This window comes from Xyrauchen texanus, chromosome 5, assembly GCF_025860055.1.
Source record: "Xyrauchen texanus isolate HMW12.3.18 chromosome 5, RBS_HiC_50CHRs, whole genome shotgun sequence".
In the NCBI taxonomy this organism is placed as follows: domain Eukaryota; kingdom Metazoa; phylum Chordata; class Actinopteri; order Cypriniformes; family Catostomidae; genus Xyrauchen; species Xyrauchen texanus.
Genome location: NC_068280.1, coordinates 36904404 through 36931049, shown reverse-complemented (window position 1 = coordinate 36931049; position 26646 = coordinate 36904404). Strand labels below are relative to the sequence as shown.

At 37.3% G+C, this 26646-nt stretch overlaps 1 protein-coding gene and 1 long non-coding RNA gene across 2 annotated transcripts in view; one reads left to right on the top strand and one right to left on the bottom strand.

The window, feature by feature from the left end:
- sorbs2a (sorbin and SH3 domain containing 2a) overlaps positions 1-26646 on the bottom strand; it is a 105736-nt gene that overhangs the window by 74282 nt on the left and 4808 nt on the right.
- Positions 10903-14232, top strand: LOC127643790 (uncharacterized). The gene is made up of 4 exons (XR_007970575.1): positions 10903-11740; positions 12169-12315; positions 12883-13060; positions 13310-14232. It is a non-coding gene; the product is annotated as an uncharacterized LOC127643790 (long non-coding RNA).

Here is a 26646-nt window from a genome sequence, read left to right as displayed (position 1 = left end):
GGGATTCCTCGGGTGGTGGTGAAGCACGCGGGGACTGGACTCCAATAATCCGGAGGATCCAGCGAAGAGAAGGTCTTTGCTGAAGGAGATTAAATCTAAAGAACTCTCATGACGGGGCGCCTAATATATAGCCTTAGCCACGCCCATCTTGGCGGGCTTTGCACGTTCAGAGTCGCCCCGTCATTGGTTCGAGCAAGTTGCCGCAGCACAGCCAATGACTGAGCTGCCTCGCTCATTGCTGTCTGCTGTGCAGCTGCAATGCGTTTTTACATAAAGACTTCAATATTTCTCGAGAAACTGAGTTTTCCCATAGCGTAAGCTACTTACGCAATAGGAGAGACCTCTCGAGAGGGAACAGTGGCCAGTCATTTGTTCAACGTGCACAATATATTTATGTTGGCACTCCTGGAAGTGTGATGTTTGCAGCATCGGATCTATATGCCGTGAAGATCAATCCATAACCACATAGAATAAATTCGCTTTCAATACTGTTGTTGTGATTAACACAGGCTAACGATTGGTGCAAACTCTGTCAATGCCAATTTTATTGACAAAAAGTGTTTCCAAACCATTTTTTCGTGACATTAGATATATCGACATAGAGTTTATGCTCTTGAGTTAAATGGAAAAATATTATGTCGACATTTGTGACATTTAGCGATAATGTGCATTTCCATCAACTTTATTTTGATGCACTAAAACTTTTTCTGCAAAAAATCCTTAACGAAACGTAGTTATTGTAACCCCTACATTCTAGATATTACCTGAACCAGCTCAGGACCGTCCCAGAGAGCCTTCCCCAGTTATCCAATCTGTTTAGCAGAATGCTGTGGTAAACAGTATCAAAAGCACTGAGATCTACTAATACCAGCACTGATATTTTGCCTGAAGCAGTATTTAGCTGGTTTACATTACAATGCATTACATCATTGTTTATTACTACATACAAGTTTATTTTACAGTGTGGTTAACTGTGGAACTGAAGTAGAGCTCCAACAGTCAAGTTCTGAGCTGCCTCTCATTATTTTCACCAATATGACTGGAACATGATCAAGATTCCTGCTACTAAAAAGATATAGAAAAGCCTATGCTGGTGGAAGCCACAACCACAAAGAGATTCTGAATGCAGGAATAACCCTTCATAAAGCACAAAACATAGTCAGTCCATGAGTTATCGTGATATTCTCAAGGAATCATGGGGAACCACACACATACACAAAATAAATCCAATGTCCCATAAATGGCACCTAAAGACAGACAAACATTATCACAACCAGACATGACATGTAAGGTGAACACATGCGTGCACAATATGTAAATTCTTTAAATGAAATATAATATTTAATAAAATAAAATAATACAATTATATTTAGTGTTTAAATAGCTTAATTGACAACTTTTTGTTAGCAAGCCAGATAACTTGTGGCACATCTCAATCAGCTACCTAGCACTCTATTTCGTGAATCGGTATATTGTGAACATGAATACTGAACATTGGTACACTTATGACTCAATCACCTGGGACATGATTATGGGCACAGCTGGTATTAATCAACATTGCTGTATAAATGTGCATTTAGTTTCAGTGTTATTATGAAAGATAAATTACATAAATAAAGAAATACAAATACAAAGTAGAATCTATTCCTGGAAGGTTTAGTATACCTTTAAATTCACAACAAGTTGATTTTGCTTAAATACATTTTGCTTGGATAGTTCACCCAAAAGTTAAATTATGTCTTAATATCCTCATTTAGTTCCAAACCTGTGTGACTTCCTGCAAGCTTCTGTAGAATATTTGTCAAAGCCAAACGAGTACAGATTGCTCTCTTGGATTCTCAACTGACCACAGATATTCTGATTAACTACACCAGGTGCTTTTGTTGCCCCTGAGCTTTGCCCTTATGATCTCCAAAACAAAACAAGACCATAAAGGCTAATGAAACACTGCTGCCCCAAAAGTGTATTTTTAGATTAAATGAAATCCAAAATCTACAGTCTTTACTGCTGCTGCCCTAAATTGTTACATGAGAAGGAATAAAGCAATAAGCCACTCAAGGCCATGAGTTTCAGTTATTTTACCATTGTTAAGGGATGTTGTTAGGCATGAAAATAAACATAAATTACTTCTGATTGAATATCCATTCTACGGTCACTGCTTGCTTGCGTGTAATGCGGTTAGATTCTTGCTTTTTAAATGTTATAAAATGTCTAAAAAATGTCCCGGACATGTGTACAGTTATTGTTTATCCTAATAATCAAGCAAAACGGATGTTTTACTAAAACAGCAATGTTATGATCAGAAACCACTCACAAAGCACAGCGCCCCTGTCCCAGATGCTGCTTCTTCCATTGGCTGCCTAACTTTTAAATTTGAGATTTGAAATCATTAGTTTGAGTGCTCTTTTCACTTTATTGGCAAGAAGTCAACAGCAGGGATAGACATCCAGAAACGGAGCTCAATGAATGTTTGGTTTCCATGTTTTATGGGGACTTTCCATAGACATAATGGTTTTTATACTGTACAAACTTTATATTCTATCCCCTAAACCTAACCCTACCCCTAAACCTAACCCTCACAGAAAACATTCTGCATTTTTACATTTTCAAAAAACATAATTTAGTATGATTTATAAGCTGTTTTCCTCATGGGGACCGACAAAATGTCCCCACAAGGTCAAAAATTTCCCCACAAAGTGATAAATACATGCTCACACGCTCGCTCACGCTCACGCTCACGCTCACACACACACACACACACACACACACACACACACACACACACACACACACACACACACACACACACACACACACACACACACACACACACACACACACACGTCTGTAAACGATCTCTCTCCCGCACTACCGACCGCAATCGGCCTTTATTCCTCTCGGAGGCTTAATTAGCCTGATAAGGGACCGGGTGTGTATAATCACGACCTCCGCCCTGTCACAAATATCCTTTGGAAAATCTAATTTGATGACATCACAGTGAACAATTGGATCATGTGGTACAAGGGAGAGAAATAAAAAGTAGTTTAGCAGCAAAAAAAAAAGAAGATTAAAAAAGGGTGAGAATGTGGTTGATTAAACAGAAAAAAAACTGTGAGGCAACACAGACAAATATGAGAAATTCTGTGAGAGATTGTGAGGCATGAAGCATTGTGTAAGATGAATGTGCTGCTTCAGGGAAGGGTATTAACATGGAGCAACATGCTCACACATCACAGAGTAAACTTCATTAAGGCTCAGTACTAATTGGACTAATTGCTGTGGACACCATAAAAGACAATGAAAGCTTGGCTCATGAAAGGAACCTGAACAATGTCTCTTTCTCTCATATACACACCAAACAGATACAAACAGAACACAAGGCTCATCAAACATGTAGATTGGTGATAAGACAAAGCTCACTCATTCTAACAAAATAAACCCTTAATGTATATAGAGCTTTTTTCTACCAATTTTAAATAAATATATAAACGAAAATAAAAACAAAAAATCATTTTCACTAAGTGTCTTCAAAGAACAGTATGTGCTAAAATTAAAAATACAATTAAATGACTTTGTACTATTGTAATTTTAAAAAGATATTGCAACATCCCTCTCAAATGAAAAACTTAAAATGCAAAAATGTTTTTCATTTTCCTTTTCACCAATGCATTTATTTATTTATAAATGGCAGAAATTAAGCTACATTTTCACCAATTGTACTGTATAATACACAGCTGAATTCAATTATTTAAAAAATAAAAATAAAACTATTCAATTAAATCAAATTAGTAATAAATAGAAAGTCCAGAAAGAAGCAGTCACTCTTTCCAATAGAAAGTACATTCACGGAATATCACAGGTTCCATATAAGTTATGATATATCTATATATCACAGGTTCCATACAAGCATAATGTTGATTACCACAAATACTATTTTCTATCATCCCTCCTTTTCTTAAAAAAAAAAAAGCAAAAATCTAAGTTACAGTGAGCACTTACAATGAAAGTGAATGGGAGTGGAAATGTGAAGTTTATAATTTTATAAAAGCATTTACATTAATTCTTCTGTTAAAACTCATGTATTATTTGAGCTGTTGTCTAAATCATAATTTTGCAATCATTTTGGGGTTTTATGGTTTGTTGATATATTATATTATATTATATATATATTTATTATATATTATATATCGTGACAGCACAACAACATCTGCTTTAATCAGACTGCCTCTGAAAACAAATAGTAAAACCAGCAGTGCCCTAAAGAGTGATTTCTATCAAACTATTTATTAAGCATATCTGGAACAGTTAAAAACAAATGGCATTTACTCTAAAACACTGTTACTCACACAAGCCTATGCCTTAATTTCTGCTTTGGCAAAAATGACATACCGGTAAGAATGTCACATATTTGGCTGTACAGTTTATTACTTCCTCATCCATGTATAATTTACACAAACTGTCCTTTAGACACTAACTTCAGACAAGAAAGTTAAAAGAGCCATGGGACAACAGAGACCTCACAACATATACTTCAATCACATAGACTATCATACAAAAATAGGGAAATTTGGGAATGCTTTGTAAATAAATGAATGCTACTTTTTGCATTCTAAAAATGCAAAAAGGCTTAATTTAGGAGTAGAGTTAGGGTGTGGGATAGGGTTAGCCAAAAGTATTTATAATTAGCATGTTATATAAAACCAATAGAAGTCCCTAGTATGTCCCTATTTAGATGGTAAGTAAACGTGCGTGCGTGCGCATGTGCATGCCTGCATGCCCTGTTCGGCCAGGTTTCAAAGTATTGCCAAACTACTGAATCTCAATCTCACTGTTTTGCCATGCTCTCCTCTGAGTACTTTGTTGCTGTGAAAACCAGTGAGCAAATCAAACACAAACACAAATGAGAAAGAGAGGGTGAATGCTCATAAAGAGCCTGTACACCCATCCTCTCCCTCTCTCTTTCTATCTACTGTATCTCTTAAACAGAGTTACACTTGTTTTTTTTTTATTCAAAACAAGCCAGATGGATCTGCTACTGTACTTATCAGATACTGTAAATCATATACAGTCAGGTCCATAAATATTGGGACATCGACACAATTCTAATCTTTTTGGCTCTATACACCACCACAATGGATTTGAAATGAAACTAACAAGATGTGCTTTAACTGCAGACTTTCAGCTTTAATTTGAGGATATTTACATCCAAATCAGGTGAACAGTGTAGGAATTACAACAGTTTGTATATGTGCCTCCAACTTTTTAAGGGACCAAAAGTAATGGGACAGATTAACAATCATAAATCAAACTTTCACTTTTTAATACTTGGTTGCAAATCCTTTGCAGTCAATAACAGCCTGAAGTCTGGAATGCATAGACATCACCAGATGCTGGGTTTCATCCCTGGTGATGCTCTGCCAGGCCTCTACTGCAACTGTCTTCAGTTCCTGCTTGTTCTTGGGGCATTTTCCCTTCAGTTTTGTCTTCAGCAAGTGAAATGCATGCTCAATCGGATTCAGGTCAGGTAATTGACTTGGCCATTGCATAACATTCCACTTCTTTCCCTTAAAAAACTCTTTGGTTGCTTTCGCAGTATGCTTTGGGTCATTGTCCATCTGTACTGTGAAGCGCCGTCCAATGAGTTCTGAAGCATTTGGCTGAATATGAGCAGATAATATTGCCCGAAACACTTCAGAATTCATCCTGCTGCTTTTGTCAGCAGTCACATCATCAATAAATACAAGAGAACCAGTTCCATTGGCACTTATAATAAGTGGGTTGGTATGTGTATGAGACTTCACTTTATATGTACTTTAGGGCTGACGGAGTCAAGGTGACATTCTGGAACATATGTGAGGTAATAACCAAAGACACACATAAACAATGCAGACATAATGTAAATGTATTAACTTAAAATGAACACTTACAAATGTATGAATGTCACAAAAATAGGGAAATTTGGGAATGCTTTGTAAATAAATGAATGCTACTTTTTTACATTCTTTCATAAACTGTAACATTTAATTAAATGCAATTGACATAATTTTATGAAAAATGTACATCACAATGAGAGGGTTGTCCACTAATTGCAGGGTTGGTGGTTTGATTCCCGGCCCACACAACTCCACATACCGAAGTGTCCTTGGGTAAGACACTGAACCCCAAGTTGCTCCCAATGGCAGGCTAGTGCCTTGCATGGCAGCTCTGCAGTCATTAGTGTGTGAATGTATGGGTGAATGAGACGCAGTGTAAAGTGCTTTGAATACCGCTACGCTTAAAAAGGCACCATATAAGTGCCTACGATTTACCATTGTCACCAACTAAAAACTATATTTACTGCGTTGCTTAATTTTATATTGCCAGCAACGTCATCATAATAATCTTCGATACATCACCCAACCCTTGAAAAAAAGGGTTAATCATTTTTTTTTTGGATCGTATTTGGCGAATAAGATGTTCAGTGACTATTTGTGTGTGTAATATGTGTATGTGTACTTGGCTGGAGTTTTACTTTTTTAATATGCAGGATCAGTACAGCGCAAACAGAGTAGAAGCAAAACTTTGTATTGATGGGGTGGTGTTGCAAGCTTTGTCATTTTTCCTCGCCCAACCAGAGCCCTGATCACACACTACAAGCCATCAGGCAAGTCACTGTCCACTCCCATGCATCAATAAAGATTGTGTATGCTCATTTAGGAGTGAACTGTCTCTGAAGAAACATATAACTTGTGACCATAGTCAGTCTGTTCAAGCCTCCTCAAACTGGCTTAAAGCAACATCAATGGTGAACTGTGACCTGTGTAATTTTTCAGAGGCTTGCAGTGTTTCACAGTATTTTGCACATCTAAAAACACACATTAAAAAGAAAGAGCCACTGAGATGCCTCTTTCAAGACTGTAGTTTCCAGACCAGTGTGTACAGTACTTTCCATGCTCATAAAAGTAGGAATCATCGCCTCTGCACGTTTAAAGATTTTCAAACAGACTTGAGTCAAACTTGCAGTCCTGGTGATTTAAAACCTGAAAGTGCTACTCTGAAACACATTCATTCAGTCTGGATTGCTCAATAGTAGATAGTGACATAGATGTTCAAGACCTACAAAATTTGATTCAACACAAAGTAGCAACACTGTTACTTCATATACAAAAAAAAACTCTACATGCCTCAAAGACCACCATGAAGGAAATTGTAAACAAACTTTGCGGTGTTTATTCAATTCAATTCAAAAAGAGTTCACTCCAATAATAGTTGAAAGTGTATTGGTTAAGCACAATTGTGTATTAACCAATGAAGTGACTTCTGCCTTAACTGAGATAGTCGAACAAAACGAATCCCCTAATTTCCCTGTCAAAGAATAGCCCTTTTGCAACCGAATACAAAATAACCACTAGGACAATTTCTAATTAATTGAGCCATTTGAATATTTTTCAGATTCGTCTTACCAAAAGAAGTTTGTTATATTTAGATTCTGAAAGTGTGATGAAGTTTTGGATAAAATCCTGAAGGAAACTGCTGACCGGTCCGGTCAGATTAAAACATACAGAGATGGACTTTACAGCCATGGAAGCTCTCCTCAGAGAGTTTAAGTATTGTGCTTGGGGTGTATATAGATGAATATGAGGTATGTAACTCATTGAGAACATAATAAAGGGCAAGGTCTGTGCAGTGTATTGGGTAATATCAAACATGCCAGCACAGTATAGGTCATCGGTTCAGTCAATTTATCAGGCTTGTCTGTGTAACAGCAATGAGGTAAAGAATTATGGCTATGATTCATTTTTGAACCACTGATTAGGGACATTCAAGTCCTTGAAGAGCACGGATTATATGTTCAAAAATTGGGAACAAATGTCAAGGGTTCTGTGTTGTATGTGTCAGCTGACAACTTGAGGGCCCACTCGCTAGCTGGCTTCCAAGAAAGTTTAAATTTCAATAAATTCTGCAGATTTTGCCTAGCTCGTTGCCAGGATATTGAAATGTTGAAACTCACAAACAGACTCATGAGGAATTGAAGAAGAATTTGCTTGTTTCCCTGGATGGAGTAAAGAGAGACTGTGTTCTTGAGAAACTTTGTTTTTTCCAGACAGTTCAAGGGTTTCCTCCAGATTTTATGCATGAACTGTTTGAATGCATAGTGCCAGCAGAGTTAAGTCTGAGTAAAGACCCTGATTTCCAAAAGGCACTTCCCATTAGATGACCTTAATGCCATCATCAAGACTTTTCCTTTCAAGTTTACTAATAAAACCAACAAACCACAATACATTTCAAAGTAATTTGCATCAAAACATTCAGTTGGTGGAAACTGCCATGAAATCTGGACTCTGTTAAGGCTACTGCCATTGATGTTTAGTCACAGAGTATCACCAGAAGGAGAAAAAACTTGGCAAATCTTTTAGATCTGAAAGATATTGTTGAACTCCTAGCTACTGGACATATTTCTGATGAGACATTGTGCTAATTAGAGTCCAAAATCTCAGAACACAGATGCTTACTGAAAGAGTATTTCCTAGATTTCCACATTCTCCCCAAGCATCACTTCTTGGAACCCTATCCTGAAATGATTTGTAGATTTGGGCCTGTGACTGATTTTTGGACTATTTGCTTTGAGGTAGAGATGCACCGATTGCAATTTTCTTGGCCGATTTCGATTGCAGATTTTTTTGTAAGTGTGACCTGCCGATACCGAATTTTTCCGATTTTCTTTCTAAGAACTATTATTGACCACATATACAAACAAAATCTACCTTTCTTCAATGCTAAATTTTATTTTCATAATAAAATAAATTATTAAACATTACAATTTCCCCCAAACTGCACTAAGTTACAGGATCTTCTCTCACTTAAACAACTCTCAAAATAAAGTGCTCTGTGACTGGAAAGAGGTAGAAATAACAATTAACTGCAAATGAGTTGCTTTATATAAGAGATGTAATTTTCCACTATTTTTATAAATGGACCTTTTTCTCTTTATTACTCGTCTAACAAAACAATTCCAAAGATCTGAAAAACTGAAGTGTCCAATACGCTCAACTTACGTTAGATGTCCAAATATCAGTTGTAAAACTGAGCACTGCTTCGGGAACGGCTTGCATACCTGTCAACACTCCCGTTTTTCCCTGAAGTCTCCCGTTTTGTTATTTCTCCCAAAAAAACTCCCGTAATTTGTATGGCCCAAACCACGTTACATGAATAATCACATCAATATATTATTCCAAGGTGGTCCAGTTGCCAGATCTTGAATGAAACGCATCCTACTCACACAATCGACACATCATACACATTACATATCATTTGACCACAATCTGGCAACCTACAACCCATTTGCGCTGTTGATATCTGCACAGTTAGTAGACACGGGATGTTAAATCAAGCATCACTGGTAGATGGGAGGAGAAGACTCAGCTGGTGCTCCGGTGATAAAAACAAAATATACATGTACATTTAACAACAGCTGGATGGAAGATTTGAATTTCATATCCCGAAGCCATATCGACAATGCCCACGCCTTTTGCAATGCTTGTCGCACTGATTTTAATATCGGACACGGTGGAAAAAATTACTTTAAATCACAATGGCACAATTTCTATAGTATTTAGCCTGCCTCTGCCATCCAGCACCCCCCTTCCCCTCTCCCGGATTTGTGTACCCAAATGTTGACAGATAACAGGCTGCGTGTGTTACATGACACGAGATTAAACAACTCGGGCAACGCGGCGTTGGAAAGTACCTCCTACTCTGTATCGAGGAAATTTATCAGATTTCTGATCCCTCTGTCCTCAAATATGGAGAACGGCTGGTCATCCAGGGCCATGAATTCCATAATTTTCATCGTAATTGCTTTGGTATTTTCGCTGCTCATACCAAGGGATGATAGGAGAGGCTGCTGACTTGTGGCTGCTTCTGAGCTCTGGCTAGCTTTAGCCGCTTTCCCTTTTTAGCTTCTTTTTTAAAATTGGCATTTTCAGCTGGGTGATGGTGTTATAAATGTCTAATTAGGTTTGTTGTTCCGAAAGTTATTGTGGTGGTTCCCCCGCGGTTTAATTATTACACATTTCGAACTTTATGTATTCTTCACTCACACAGTGAAGATCTTCCACGCCAATGACATGTTTACGTGCGGCTGTGACGTTATTGCCTGCGCTGCTGGCAACAAAACGGACCGGTTTGGAATCAGTTTACCGGTTTTTTACCGGTTACCGGTCCGGGCCGAGCATGCGGAAAATCGGCTAATTCCGGTCCCTGGCCGGTCGATCGGTGCATCTCTACTTTGAGGCAAAGCATAACTTCTTTAAGAAAGTTGTGCATGATGCTAAAAACTTCAAGAATGTCTTGCTCACTCAAACCAAAAATCATCATCTTGCTTTGGCTTACTACCTTGTTTAGACAAGTTTTTTCAAACCTGATCTAGAAGTAAAATGCATTGCTGTCATTTCACCTCACACACTTGAACATTCAGTGAAGCAGGCCATTGAGCATAAATACGGAAACATCAAAACTGTATTTCTTTCAACCAATGCATGTATCTATCGGGGCTTTTCCACTGCATGGTACAACTTGGCTCGACTCAACTCAGCTCACTTTTTGGGGGTTTTCCACTGTGGATAGTACCTGGTACCTGGTACTTTTTTTAGTATCACCTCGGTTGAGGTTCCAAGCGAGCCGAGCCGATACTAAATGTGACATCAAAACCCTGCAGATCACTGATTGGTCAGTGAGAATCGTCACTACTAGCATCACTGGATTTGCAACACAGGACATCAACCCGCTTATTTTAAAGTTAGCAACAGCTATAGCATTATCATTTGTTCAAATGAATTTTGAATTGTAAAAAGAAATGGCTGTGCGCAAAACCATGCTGTGGTCAATAAACGAGGTGCAGACATTCCTCTCGTTAGTGATGAATGAAAAAGTATTTCAGGAAGGGTCTCAGCTGATGGCCGCACACGGCTACCACTGGGCCTACCAACAGTGTAGGAAAAAGTAAAAAAAAAAAAACTTAAAATTTACTACAGAACCATCAAGTAAAAGTGGAAGTGGTTCGACCAAATGGATGCTATCTAGACCGGTGAGCAATGGGAGAGTGCCCTGGACTCCTGGTACGTTTAGTTAAGTTAACTCTATACTCAGCTTGAAAGCTTCACTTTATTTAGTTGACCAGCTACTGGAGAGCTTGCTTCTAAAACAACCAGGCCAATGTAACTGTTCCACTTGATATCACCATGCAACAACTGCTTTATGCAGCACAATGAGCTAGTAGCTAACAGCTAGCGATTGTGTTATTGTTTATGGTCAGAAATGTTTGTGTCACGTTTAAGATGATGTCTCAGCAGTAAATGATGTGACGATCAGCCTATAATCCCACCCACGTTGAGGTAGCACTAAACTGCAGTGGAAAAGGAAACTCAGAAAAGTAATGCGAGTACAGTCTAGTTGAACCAGTCGTAACGTGCAGTGGAAAAGTGCCATGTGGTACCAAGTAATCAGAGGGAATGTTTTGTATATAGGGCACACCAGTGGATTGACCAACTTTGGCAAGATTGTTAAATTATAATTGTGAATAACAAAGTGTCATTCATCGTCAAACCCTTGAAAGCCTGGTACAGTTATGAGATGACGAGTAATTGCACTTCTGAACTGCAAGTTATGGAACCCTGTGAGCTTAATGGATATCATCCACTTGATCCATACGTAGAAGCTGGCAAGCTAAACATCACGTCAAAAACCTTCTTGCTTCACTAAGGTACATTTGTTGAAATGCACATGATTTTCTAGGTGTTCACATTAAAGGAATATTTCAATAAAAAAAAATAAAATGGGAATTTACTTACCCTCTTGTCACTCTAAACCCATATTACTTGTTTTGGGATCATTATATTGTTGATCAGTGATTTGATTTGAGAGTGAATAATGACTTAAATATGTTATTCATCCAAAAATACATGATAAGTGGGTTAATAATAACAATTTAAATGTTTGGGTTAATTATTCCTTTAATGATGTATTATCATTTGAGCAAAATGCAATTGTCTTACAACTGTTTGTGTATTGTATAGAAGCGTGGACCTTGTTTTAATGTAATCACATCTTTGTACATCTCAGTTGCTCAGAAACTCTGGAATGTTCTATTCCTATAACAAAATGCTGTTTTGTGTGATAATCTTCCCACAGAACATTCAAAAATTTAGACTTGATCCTGTTCCAGATTCAGTTGATGGCTTCAAGCTTGAACTTAAAAGCAGGCTCCAGCAGAAAGACCCTTTTGACTTCCATGATTTCTGTAACCTTACACGTGTAGCTGATCTGCCCAAAGACAAGGTGACACTGAAGGTCCTTTTCACTCCCTTTACAGATCCATTTTCTGACTCCAGTTTAGACACTGAAATTTTAAGTAAATCGTCATCTCCATCAACATCTTCACCCAGCATCCATTTAGAGTCATCTTCCGCCCGTTCACAGCCATGGCCAACTGCCTTTCCCATCCCCATTTTTACATATGATGTGGAGCTGAGGCTAAGACAAGGTAATGAGGCATTTCAAAAGGATGGAACATACTGTTAATTCCCACACAAAGATTGAAATTCTTGAGAAACTTGCATAAACTATATACTCATACAAAGCCTATCCTGGGAATGAAGACACTGAAAGTGTAGCGGTCGCCTTAATTGAAAAACACCCCTGTCATAAACAGTCAAGCTCCACATCTGGATGGAATGGGTGGAAAATTAGTTTGAAGTTTAAAATGTGCAACTACAGACAAAAAGCTGTTGTCAGGAACTGAAAGTGAATTCTGAAAAGAGAGGTATTGGGGAGAAAAGAGGAAAGCAAAACAAAGTTAAGAAACCTAGGCGGTGTGTAACAATTTTTCTTCCACACCTCCCTCAGGAGAGCAAGAGGAAACAGAGCAAATAGCTGTGGAGATGAGTAAGAGGACTCCTGACATCACCTTTGTTGATGCTGCTATGAGCAGCACGCATTCTTAGAGAAGACAAGAAGTTTTTGAGGAGGAGCCACCAGTGTCGCAAATGAAAGAGCGATGGCCAGCACTTTCACAGAGAGACAGGTAAATTTGTTTCTGTGTGCTTTGAAGTTATCAGAAAATACTGGGCTATAAACGTTGTGCTGTTCTAATAGAAGATATGGGCAAACTTAATATCCTCAGATTTTCTATGATCAGTTCTATCATGTTGAGTGAAATTAAAATGTATTAACTTCCTGAATGGTGTTTTAATTTAGTACTGTTCACGACTGTCAGTGACACCCTGGCACCTCTGTTATTTAAAGACTTATAAAATGTCATGTGTTTTTATAGATCAGCAAGAAATTCACCAGGCTTGTGTCAAAGGACTTGAACAAGTCCATATTTGAAGGCCTAGATGGTCATCTCCTAAAACTGTTCCAAATACTAATACAATTATTGAGGTCAAAGTGTTGAGGTCAAAGCGTCCAGAATTTTCTTCTATGGAAAACAAAACTAATGATAGTGACATATATCTTTTCATACAATGGCAGTTAATAGTAACTCACTTCACAGAGTAAGTGTCTAAAAGTAACCCATACGACTTGTATGTCATATTCCAAGACTTCTGAAATCATACAAAAGATTTTTTTGTTTTAGTGGTTTGATTGAGTGAACCACACTTTTATATCCAGTTTCCTTTTCAAAAGAGTTTATACAAAGTACATGTTACATCCTGCTTAAATGTCCCTGTTTGTTTGGACAATCTTATTTTTGTGAAAATGTGTATGTTCTTATTTATTGTTCTATTTTATTTAGGTGTAATATTGAGAAAATAACAAGTTTGCAGTAATGCCAAGATATTATTTAATTTTGTAAAATATTTTAATTTGAAAACACTGTATATTTATAGTTGTTGTTGTTGTTGCTAGTTTGTATGTTTGAGTTGAAAAAAAAAATTTCTGCATTATCAGTAATCTATTTGTGCATTTTCCTTGATAACCAAGCAAGTTGACGCATGATACCATTTGTTTATTATATTGCAATCACATATCACAATATTAACCTCAATAATCGCAATATGACTTTTGTATCGTGCAGCCCGATTGCATACCAAATATTACATTCTTTCATGAATATTGTACGTGTATGTAACAAAACATGAAATTTCCTGGTTACAAAATCATATTGGTTTTACACATCATTGCATTTTATCAAGTTAAGCCTTATAGTTACCATTCTTAGTGGTATCATACAAAATTTTTAATTATATATATATATCAATTATAGGTGATTGCCTATAATTGTGATTGCCTATTAGAGTTGTGCAAATACGATGGTCCTTGTAACCTTACACAGAAAAGCCTGGTTTAACTGTGTGGGGGTTCCTGATGAGGGCCTGTAATTTATGACGTTGAAACATTCCAAACTGAAAGGCTGGGTTTTTCCTAGATTCAAATCATGTTGCTGGAATTTTCTGCATATGTAATCTTACATGTCGTTGTAACATTAAAACTGATATGGTCAGTTCATCACACAAAGTTATCTTCAAAGAACTTTTAATGTAATCAATGTGACTCATCCACTACTTTTACTGCATTTTTTTATTTATAAAAAAAATATATAGACATTTGTCCTTTATAGAGCATAACAGCCCACAGTGACTGTTCATTTTCATTGTATGGAATAAAGATATTAATATTTTTGCATGTGATTGGAACAGCATGTTGCTGAGTAAATGACAATCTTTATCTTTGGTGACCTATCCTTTTGAATCATTTAAGTGTTGTTACAACCCCAATGAATTTCAGGCAGTGGTGCCCAATCCTGCTCCTGGAGAGCCACTGTCCTGCAGAGTTTAGTTCCAACCCCAATTAAACACACCTAAACCAGCTAATCAAGGTCTTCAGGATTACTAGAAATTCCAGGCAGGTGTGTTGGACCAGTCTGGAGTTAAAAACTGCAGGACATTGTCCCTCCAGGAGCAGGATTGGAAACCACTGATTTAATTGGTATGAGGGTGTTCCACTATCCACTATTAAATCTTATTTTGGTGCTGGACGAACAAGTAACACAAACAACAGCGATGCGGTGCAACAACAGGTGATTTATTTACAACTAAAATATACAAGTGTAAATGTGAAAATTTGGAATTGATGCTTTTTAGAAAAAACAAACAAACAAAACTTTAAAGACTTACACAGAGGGAGGGGGAGAAGGGATGTGAGCAGTGCAATACACACAATACGAGAAATAGTATGAGAAATGGTAAAACTACAAGTATGGTTGAACGATCAAAGCTGGTACTCTAACCATCCTATATTTTACTGACAACAAACCAAAGAAAGAGGACAGCAGCATTGCTGGGCCTGCCATGGTACATATGAGAGAATCCTTCAAAATTTAGGAAGATGTGCAAGGTAAGTTGAAACACGTAAGTCAAAATAAGGGAAAATTTAAGATTAGATCTCTTAATTTGGGTCTTGGGACTATATTTGTGTAATTGCTAAATTTGTTTAATTCCTTCTAAGTAACAGTACCTTGGTTTGTGTAAAGCCAACTGACCGTGAAGAGGATGATATCAAGGGTGTGGTGATTGGAATACTAGTGGTAGTGTAAAATGTGAAGGAACCTCACCCACTATTCCGAAATGACGTTGCCCTGGTGATTGTGGAAGAAGTAGTAATTCGTCACCTGAGTGATATACCTAATGCTTTTCTGGGCCTGGTGTAATTGTTAAACCTTGACTACCCAAAGGAATTAAAATTTGCTTTTGAAGTGATCCAGCGCCTGTATATTGGAGTTGGATCAGACTCCTACACCGCAAGGGTCAACTCTCTGAAGTGCAAGTTACTGCAAAAGATCAGAGGTTTTTGTTTTGTTTTATGTCTTTTTTCCCTACTGTTTAATCTTTGTACAACACTTTGCATGGTTGTTTTTGATCTCATTGTTTTAAGTGGAATATTATTATTCTTGAAATTTGTTTGCATTCATGATGTTTCCTGTTTCTTCAAACTGACTGTTTCCTGTTACCTTGTCCTGCTTCCTCTTTCCTTGCCCTGTTTCTACAGGTTGGGAATTAAAGAGTTTATATAGCTTTGGAAGAGAAATCTTCATGTGTCTTTGTTTTTGGATGCAATATATCTGTTTGGGAGACCGATACAAACAGTTTTTAGTTAATACATGCTGAGGGTTTCAATTTTGCAGTTGTGTTGATTTCAAATAGGTAAATCTGGTTCCAGATAGATATCCAGAACTTCTTGTCAAAGCGATCAAGTCCAGTAAACTCAAATAGTTATGTCATGAAATTTGAGGAATAATTACTATTTTGCCAATTAGACTTTGTTCATATTTGTGAAAACTTAAGTTCAACAAATATGTTTTTCAGTTGACTTAACTAAAAATTGTATGCTCAATTTACTGCATGTTATTTCAACAACTACATGTAAGTTAAGTGAACTTAAGACTTCATGTTTGCTAAACTTAACTGAGTCAAAGCAACAAGATGACTTGACTAAGTCACATTGTGTCAACAAATAATTTTTTACAGTGTATACAATTCACAGTAATATAAATCTTCTTCTTTGTATGTATTTTTTTTTAATAATAATTGTAAGACAATTTTGGCATTGTGCTGGGTCACCACAGCTTTTTAAAATACAGTACTAATCATTGATTTCCAGATATCATCAGCTGATCTCAACCTGATCTATTCCCAAAAAAGCATCCATCACAGGGATGCAGTCAGACACATGAAGGCCATTATATAATCAGCACAATAATAGAAAGCAAAGGATGGGGACAGAAAGAGAGGGTGAAGACAAGAACAAGTAACAATTATGATCATGATCCTACATTCATATAAATTCCACTTGCATATAAATTCAATACACATATAAATCCACAAGCACACATACATTATTTTTCAAAAACGTCAGTCAAACAAATGTCAGCACCGCTCCTTTTTGCTTTTTCTATGCTGCCTTGATTTTCTTTTTAATTAAACTTTTTTAATGAAACTTTTTTCAGCAGGATTTAGGCTATTCATCAAGTTTTGCCATACAGACCAAAACACAACTCCTGGGAGACAGATGAGTTATACAGCAAAAGAGAGGTGGGGTGATAGATCTGATTTATTCTAGTCTATTTTGGAAGATAGACATGCTTCTGTAGTGGCTCGAAAGTTCTCCTCTGATGTCTGCATGGCTCCACCTGTCATGTCTGACTCAATGACCCAACCACATCTGCTGAAAGCCGCTTACTGACTTCAGGAAAATTTTACAAGCCATAAAGCACCTTAAAATGTCAAGCATTTTTGCTTAACATTTAAATGATGGTCCCAAAGAGAAACTCATCATAGGACCTGATGTTCAACAGGGCAGGAGGTGTTCAGTTTGAGAAATGTGTGTGTCTTATCTACTGACCAAACATTTAAGAGACACATCCATCACCACATCAAAATGTAGTCAGACTCAACTGCTGATGAAGAACTCTGCTTTGTGCTGGGTCTTGACTTTAGTTAATGTGCGTGAATTTGTGAGTGAGCGGCTATTTTTAGTGTTAATGCAAGCAGCTGTATTTCTACATTGGCGGAAAAGCTACTTAAAAGGCACAATATATAAATTATAAACATGCATACAGAGGCAAGTTAACATGTTAGACATCTGAAACACTACAACTGATAGATAGAATTTGTTATGAGGTAATAGTTGTTTAACAGATTGTTCACCCAAAAATGAAAATTCTCTCATCATTTGCTCACTGTCATGCCATCCTGGATGTGAATTCATTTCTTTATTCTGCAGAACACAAACTAAGATTTTTTAGAAGAATATCTCAGCTCTGTAGATCCATACTATGCAAGTGAATGGTGACCAGACCTTTCGAGCTCCAAATATCTCATGGCCACATAAAAGCAACCCATCAGACTCCAATAGTAAGAAGAGATTTGAGAAGTGTAGGTGAGAAAAAGATCAATATGTAAATATAAATCTCCACTTACACATTCACATGCTTTCATATTTTGTGTAACTGCTGATATCCTGGGATTTTCATGCACAGCAGTCTCTAGATATTAAAGGAGATCTATCATGCCCTTTTTTACAAGACGTAATATGTCCCCAGAATGTGTCTGTGACATTTCAGCTCAAAATACCCCACGGATCATTTATTATACTATGTTATAAATGCCTCTTTTTGGGTGGAATAAAAAACAAGCTGATTTTGTGTGTGTCTCTTTAAACGCAAATGAGCTGCTGGTCCCTGCCCCCTTTCCGAAAGAGGGCTGTGCCTTTACAGCTCGTGCTTCGGACACTACAGCAAGAACAATTCAGAACCGATAAGACTGACAGCGTAAATACCGGAGTTAAAAAAAAGAATACAAAATATTTTACGCAACTAAAAGAATTTACGCAATTAATAGCAATGCCCCCGGACTGTAATAAGGAAGATTCCTGAGAAATGCAAGCTTGTAGTACCACCTTTTTACTCAAGAGGGCAGTAAGTGAAACTTCAGCTGTATGGGCAACATGCAGTTTATACAGTGAACAAAACTATAGCGTTAAATGTTGGACAAAACAGCGCAAGCACGTAAACACAGCGCGCAAGTGAATTACATCAGTGTGAACACCATGACACAGCTTGCATTCAAAATGTAAACCTGCAGAACTTGCAAATCCCAAACTCAAGCACAAAGAAATATGATTGTGCACACAAATTAACAACTTGCGAGCAGAAATAACAAAACCGCGAGTCATGATAGGTCTCACACACGCGCGCAGATCTGAACACACGAGCGAGTTATTTTCTGCACACGCGCGCACAGATCTGTACACATGCGCAAGTTATTTTCTGCACACACGCGTAGCTGAAATCTTTACACACACAAGTCGGTTTTGACACTCAGGGGCGGGGCCCAATCCTTTCTGTTAACAAATGCTATTGGCTGCTATTGGAGCTCGTCAAATCTCTCCTGATTGGCTGTTGTTGGACGAGGACAGACAGAAAGTGGGATGATTGGGAAGTAGATGATGGCAGACAGTAAAGAGGTTATGGTTTCTTTCTAAATTCCTCCTTAATTTCTTGTAGCTGTAAGATGTTTTGTGCATTTATATATATATGAGAGGCAAGATGACACTAGCTGCGTTTGAATAAAATGAGAGCGCATCCATCCGAAGTGTGATAAGAGACATGAAAGAAGGGCCGGATGAGCGGTCATTATAAAGCCATATAATGTTGCGACTGACAAATCAGAATCAAACATTTCAGAGAGCCGTGTAATTTGAATCTTAATGTACATTTGATTTCCTAACCTGGCCATATTCCACTGCACCTGCTGTGCTTTCCCAGCCACAAGGGTCCTGATCCTGACTGGCTTCCTCTCTGAGCCTGCATTTCATCTACAAAATGAATTCATGTAGAGGCTGATGAGTAGTGGATGGCCCTTGCAGTACCACACTAACAAGCTGGGAACTATCTGACATCTAGCTAGCTACACTTTTTGTGTACTTTCTTCACTTACCATTTTGTGAAACACTAACGTTCCCTTCATTAACGTTAGATGGACCTGCGTTCAGGGTACCTCTCAACAGGTTCACTAAACGCCTTGCTGCGTTTTGTATTTCCACCTATTTTCAGTTATTGTCAAAGACAGAAAACACACACACACACACATATATAAACGCACAAAAAATATATTACATCTACAAGAAATTGAGGAATTTAGAAAGAAACCGTAACCTCTTTACTGTCTGCCACCATCCGATTCCCAATCTTCCCAGTTCCCTCCTTTGGAAAAATAAAACCCATTATATTTGAAATCACAGTTAGTGAAAAAGTATGATAATGGTGGTATCAGTGCCTTGGACTTTGAATCAATGTTTGGGGCATTTAAGAGTAAAGGGTTGAAATCATACTTATCACAACCTTACTCTATGTGGTTTCACATACCTAGATCTCTTTTTAATAAAATATGTGGGCTTGGATTTTGAGGTAACTAAGATTCCTATTAATTTATCAAACTTCCACAAACAACTTCTCCAATACTGTAAAATTATATTTACCCACAACTTTTCTCCCCATGGATCCACCCTATGGAATAACAGGGTCATTAAAACTAATAGGAAATCATTATTTAAAAGTGATTGATATGAGATGGGTATTGAGTTTTGGAATGATATATTAGATGATAATAGTAACTTCTTGGAACATATTGCATTTTGTTCAAGTATAATCTTAACCGCACTTATAGAGAATAAAATAAGATGTGTAAAGCAATACCTTTACCATTATTACAGTTAATCCAAAACACATTGATGTATGTGAGAATAAGACTTTCACCAACCTTACCAAATCTAGTAATGATTTTTTGAAATCTAGAATGTTTTTGGATTATTATAGAGGATTGTGTGTACAAGTTCCACATATGAATGCCTTGTCCATAGATAAACCACATTTCAAATTCATTAAATGGCCCATTTCCCCCAAAGTCAAAGAGACTCACTTTAAAATAATTTATAAAATATATCTGGTTGCTGACTTTCTTAGAAAGAGGTTTACATTTGAAGTAGATCCCTGTGTATTTTGTGAGGCAGCTGATGAGACTCTGGAACACTTGTTATTTTTATTTTCCTAAGGGCAAAAGCTTCTGGTCTGATTTACATAATTGGCTGTCATTTAAGATTGATGACATCCCGATGTTTGACTTATCACACATTCTCTTTTATATGGATAATGCAGATTCATTCCTATCTGATTTGGTTAATGTCATATTCATTGTAGTAAGTGGAGATATTCGAAGCCTTCTTTTTCATGGTTTATGAATGATTTAAAATTGTATTTTTCCTCACTGAAAAAAGTAAAGTCTAGTAAAATTGCAAGAAAGATGGTTAGTAATATATCCAGATTTTTTTTAATAAATATCCACTTGTATGCTACGTCTAAAGGATGCTTTTATTTTTATTTTTTCTTCAATATTTTTATATTTTCTCTGTCCTTTTGCTCTCGAGACTTTTTTTTTTTTTTTTTTTTTAACTAATACCCCCTTGTTGTTTGCTTTTTTGTTGTTCAGTATTGTGTAGGGGACCCTTTTCTTTCATTTAAACTGACAATAATTGTATTGTTCCTATTTATGTATATTTCTTATTTCTCCCCTACGAGAGTTTTGTATGTTTTTTCTTGTCAATAAACAAACAAACAAAAAGTTTCCGCTTTCTGTCTGTTCTCGTCCGACAACAGCCAATCGCGATATTCGAAGAGATGCAGCCAATCAATACAGGATTTGGTCAGCAGCCAATAGCATTTGTTAACAGAAAGGATTGGGCCCCGGCCCTGAGTGTCAAAACTGACTTGTGTGTGCAAAGATTTCAGCTACGCGTGTGCAGAAAATAACTTGTGCTTGTGTACAGATCTGTGCGTGCGTGTTCAGATCTTTTTTGTTATTTCTGCTCGAGACTTGTTAATTTGTGTGCACAATCATATTTTTTGTGCTTGAGTTTGGGATTTGCAAGTTCTGCAGGTTTACATTTTACATGCAAGCTGTGTCACGGTGCTCACACTGATGTAATTCACTTGTGTGCTGTGTTCATACACTTGCGCTGTTTTGTCCAACATTTAACGCCATACAAAACAACCATCCAGCAGCACCATAAACATGCGTTACTTTCTTGCATTCAAATCACTTGATGGAGCTCAAATTCGAACTAAGAGAACTCAAGATGTGATCTAAGTACTAGATATTTAACTTGACACAGTGACCTAAAAATGTATGTTTATGACGCAACGCACCCGAGACACTACACAAGCATGTCTGACGCAGGTGTGACGGGTCCTTAAACAAGCCCTCATAATAAATCTTGAAATGATTGACAAATTCACTTGCAAAATGGATTGCTGTGAACTGTATGCCAATGATTGGCTTATATTCAATAATATGGTAGTAAACCATACATTGTATTCTAAAGCCACTTTTTGTATTGATCTTATCAATGATTAACTCTTCAGCTACAAGAATATAGTGTATTTAAATACACAAAGACTCTTAAGGGGGTCGCACACCGAACGCGCAGCACCGCGCAGCGCCATGTCTTTAAAATTCTAACACATTATTCTCTATGAGTGTACATACACCGGCGGCGCCATTCGGCGTCTGTCCGCGGCGCCCAGCTACGGCTCAGGACCTTGTTCAAAACCCTGCCGCCACAGAGCGCCATTTACATAGTTGTATATTAAATGTACATTTATTTGTCTCAAATCGTCGTTAATATACATACTGACTTCACCCTGTGCTGCAATATACATTTAGTTTAACATTCCTAATTTAACAGCTTGAATAAAGTCATATTGGAAAAAATATATAACAAACATAGCCCTTTTAAATCTTTCATTTTCCCCTGTTGTGCCATTTTTCAATACTCTACCACACTAACCATACACTCTTTTTTATTAAATATTATTAAACTAAAATATAGTACATTCATCATTCACTGAAAGAAAAACGTTGCTTTTGACAGAGAGGAGTAACCCCTAAATAAATAGCCCCAGAGGGTGATACGTAACTTGTACGTAACTGCCATTATAACATTATGTTACAAAGAAATAACATATCGTCAGTTACGTATATAATAAAAAAGAATATATCAAATAACTTGTTTGGTTAACGTTGTCACTCGGGTTAGCTAAACGCTAGCTAAATAAATACTATTGTATGTAACATAGTTGCCAAGACAACGGATAACATTACAACAAAATAACAGACTTAACAACGTGATAGACACTTTTACTCGATTAACGATCAAACATCAGCTATTAAATTAACATAAAAAATAAATAATACATCAAGTTAAAACTCACCCATCGTGCAGCTCTTCTAGACTTCTACCAGGAGTTGAATCAAAATTGAGCTCGCGCGAATAGAATGTGCGCATCCGGTGTGCGATACCTGCGCTTCTCGTTCGGTGTGCGACCCCCTTTATGTTCACTTTTACAGCCAACAGCAGAATACTTATGACGCTTACGAAGCTGAGACATTATTCTTCTAACTGTATTTGCTCCAGCTCGGAAAAGAGTCCATTACCAGTCGTGGGAGAGGCCTGCTCTAATGTGACTTCACTTTAGAGCAGAAATTAAAAATGTTCATTTTGACACTGTTTTTGATTAATAGAAATATAAGAAAGAGGAGTGGGTGGACTTTTAACATTGTAGGGTGGTTGTTTACACACACTGCCGACTCACATTTATGTACAAACACCATGTAAAAGTGAATTTTGCATAATAGGTCACCTTTAGAGTGAACATGGAGATTTATGGTAATCTTAAATATTCTCACCCACACCTATCATATCACTTTTGAAGACAGATTTAACCACTGGAGTCTTGTACTGTAGATACATTTTATGTGGCCTTTATGTGACTTTTGGATCATCAAAGGTCTAGTCACTATTCACTTGTATTGTAAGAACCAACAGAGCTGAGATATTCTTCTAAAAATCTTCATTTGTGTTCTGCTGATTAAAGTGATACACATCTGGCATGGCATCTGGGATGTAGTAATCGATGAGAAAAGTGAACTATCATTTTAATCAATGACAGTAGGGACTCGTGGTCTCGTCCGATTAAAAGAACTGTCATATAAGCACCCATCTAAAAACAAATCTAAGTTTAGCAAGTAAGTAATCGAAAAATAATGTAATCCAAAAAACCTGCACAATTTCAAGGGCACATCTCATGTTTTACAATCCAGTATAATTTCTAGCAAGTTCTGGGTTCAACATTCTTTATGCTAAGGGTTGATTCTGCAGTACCAGACTGTCATTTTAGTTTATGTAACATACAGTATCTCATACTATTCTATAATTAGATCTAATATCATGTATGTCAACTGAATTTGCATCCACTCTAGTCCACTAATACATCTAATGTAAAGTCTAATTTGATTCCCCTGTTCCAATTCAGCTTTCTTAATTTGCTATGTACAAGATAACTATGCCAGCTCACTCAAAGCAATCAAGCCAGCGATTTCCAATAAAAACATTCAATGGAATACAAAAACTGAATGTTTTATGTGTTTATAGTTTGGAATGCTGCTATCCAAGGTCCATTGACATCAGCTTTACATGATCAGCCAGTATGAAGATGAGAGATTCAGGGGTCTGTGAGTGGGTGGATGGGTGTGTTGGTTTAGTTTGAAATGATGTGTGACATGACCTCTGATATTCGACAGCCTGCTGGCCGGTCAGCATTTTATGAAAAAGGGCACAATCACATGTCCTGTACATGCCAGGGTTGACTGTGCTATCACGACAAGCTGCAAACTGATACTACACACACAGATGATGTAATGGTGAGAAAATATTCCAGCAGCTTGATAAATGTACAGTCAGTATAAATGAGGGCTGTTCTGAAGGAGAGATTATACTGATAAAAGACAAGTGTGGGTAAGAGGGAAGCTGATCCTAATCCATTGATTTGTGTTACTTAATTTACATCATCAGTTCACAGTGGTACATGATACTATGACATGGCATAAGCTTTACAAGCAGTGCAGTCAGGCAGCTCCAAGATCTACAGAAAATTTGTTTTCAAAAGCAAAGGAATCGTGACAAATGGATTCAAAATAAATGTTCCAAATAGAACACAATGTTTTTTTAAATATTGATGGCAATTTAATTTCCAAAAAAATAAAAAAGAATAATCTCTAGTGCGTCTGCATACTAGTAAATCATACAGTATGTAATGTTGCTTTAAAAGATTAGTTCACCCAAAATTGAAAATTCGGCCATTGTTTATGTTGTTGTTATAACCCCATATGACTTTCTTTTTCTTAACACAAAGGGAGAAATTGTGAAAAAAATTTATGTTTCGCTTCAACAGGACCACCAGCAATATTAACAACAGAAAACACAACATAGCTGCACACAAACCAGAGAACAGAACAAACATGTACATTACAAACAACGTCTTGAGAGTTTTTAGTGGAAGACTTCAATGTCCAGCCCTCAATCAAAAAGTGTGATGGAGGAGGATGAAGGCAGCTACCAGTGCTGCTTTGGACACCGACCTCCTATGGGGCACCATTTTACCAGAGGGATGCACCAGAAATTCCTCCCGCTGTCGCGGTGCCATTTTGTGACCCGTTCTGCATAACGCGGTGGCTCATTTCAGCTTACAGCGGCCCATTAGCCCCCTTCGCAGCTGGTCCATCCCTGATCGGCCCCAAAGTGCAAACGCCTGGTATGTTAGATTACCAATCCAGCCCTGGTCCCATCTCAACACCCAGCCCATTACTACAGTGAATATGAGCTAAACATTATTGATACGGCAAGTGAGAGGTTATAAAAAGTGATGGTGTTGAGTAAACACACATATAATCATATATCTCGAGTTAATACAGCAGGCATTGCTATATATATTGCCATTTTCCCTCAGGAAGCACTAGTTTTAGATGGTCATAGATGAGCATGTGATCAAAAGAACTAACATCAAAATGCTCAGGTCTCTTTGGAAGTAGCCACCAGAAAATTGTCCTTGTCTCAACTGAATATGCTTCTCTGTCCTGCAGATTTGAGTTTCTCTGGGTGTAAAGTGGTAAATAATATGTACTTTATCCAGCACTATTCTAGAAGTTTCTACACAGTAACATTAGACAAATGTGCACAGGCACCTTGGCTTCAGGCATGCAAAGCTTGTCAAACAAACACTCAGCGATGGGTACACAGAGATGCTTTCTTTAGCACTACACACATTTTTTCAAGATGTGGCACAGGGTGCATGTGTCTGGGTATGTGTTTATGTGTCACAGAAGTCCTTATGCCTTCTGGTCTACACATTCTTGCAGATTGTTCTCATTGAACACACTGCCTGAGACCAAACATTATAGACTTCACACACTGAGCTCTTAAGACTGAGAATGAGCCATAAAGTCTGCATTGATGAGGAATTAATGTTAAGTACTGTAACTTCAGAGTGAGAGAGCTTATTTTGCCTCGTGGGTTTTCTTTGAGAGCTAGATTTAATATAGAGAACATACACACTCCTTAATTTTTATTATGCAGATGTCAAAAGGTTTGTGTTTAGTATCTGCATTCTCATGTGTCACATGCTGTAAAATGACTGTTATCCATTTTTTTTATTCTAGCAGGTTAGAGTTGCAATTAAAGGGACTGTTCACCCCAAAATTAAACTTCTTTCATCTTTTACTCACCCTTATGTTATGCCAAACCTTTATGACTTTCTATCCTTAATGTAACACAAAATAAGTTATTTAGCAGAATGTCTTAGCTGCTCTTTTACATACAATGAAAGTGAATAGTGACCATGGCTGGCAGAGAAAGATTTTTAACCAATTCAATTTTGGTCAGTTCCTCACACAAAGCCATAGTATGGACTCATTTTATTGTGCTTTTGTCCTTTATGGAGCTTGACAGACACAGCACCCTTTCACTTTCACCTAATGGAAAAGAGCAGTTTGGACATCACACAACATCTTTTGTGTTCCACAGAACAAAGTTATGCAGGTTTGGAATGACAAGGGGTGAGTAAACCTCTGCAGAATTGTAATTTTAGGGTGAACTATTCCTATAAGCACTTTTATATACACACACTGAGCAATTTATGAGGAATACTATGTGCCTAAAAAAATACCTGACGTGTTCTTCTGCTGTTATAGCCCATCCACCTCAAGGTTCAACTTGTTG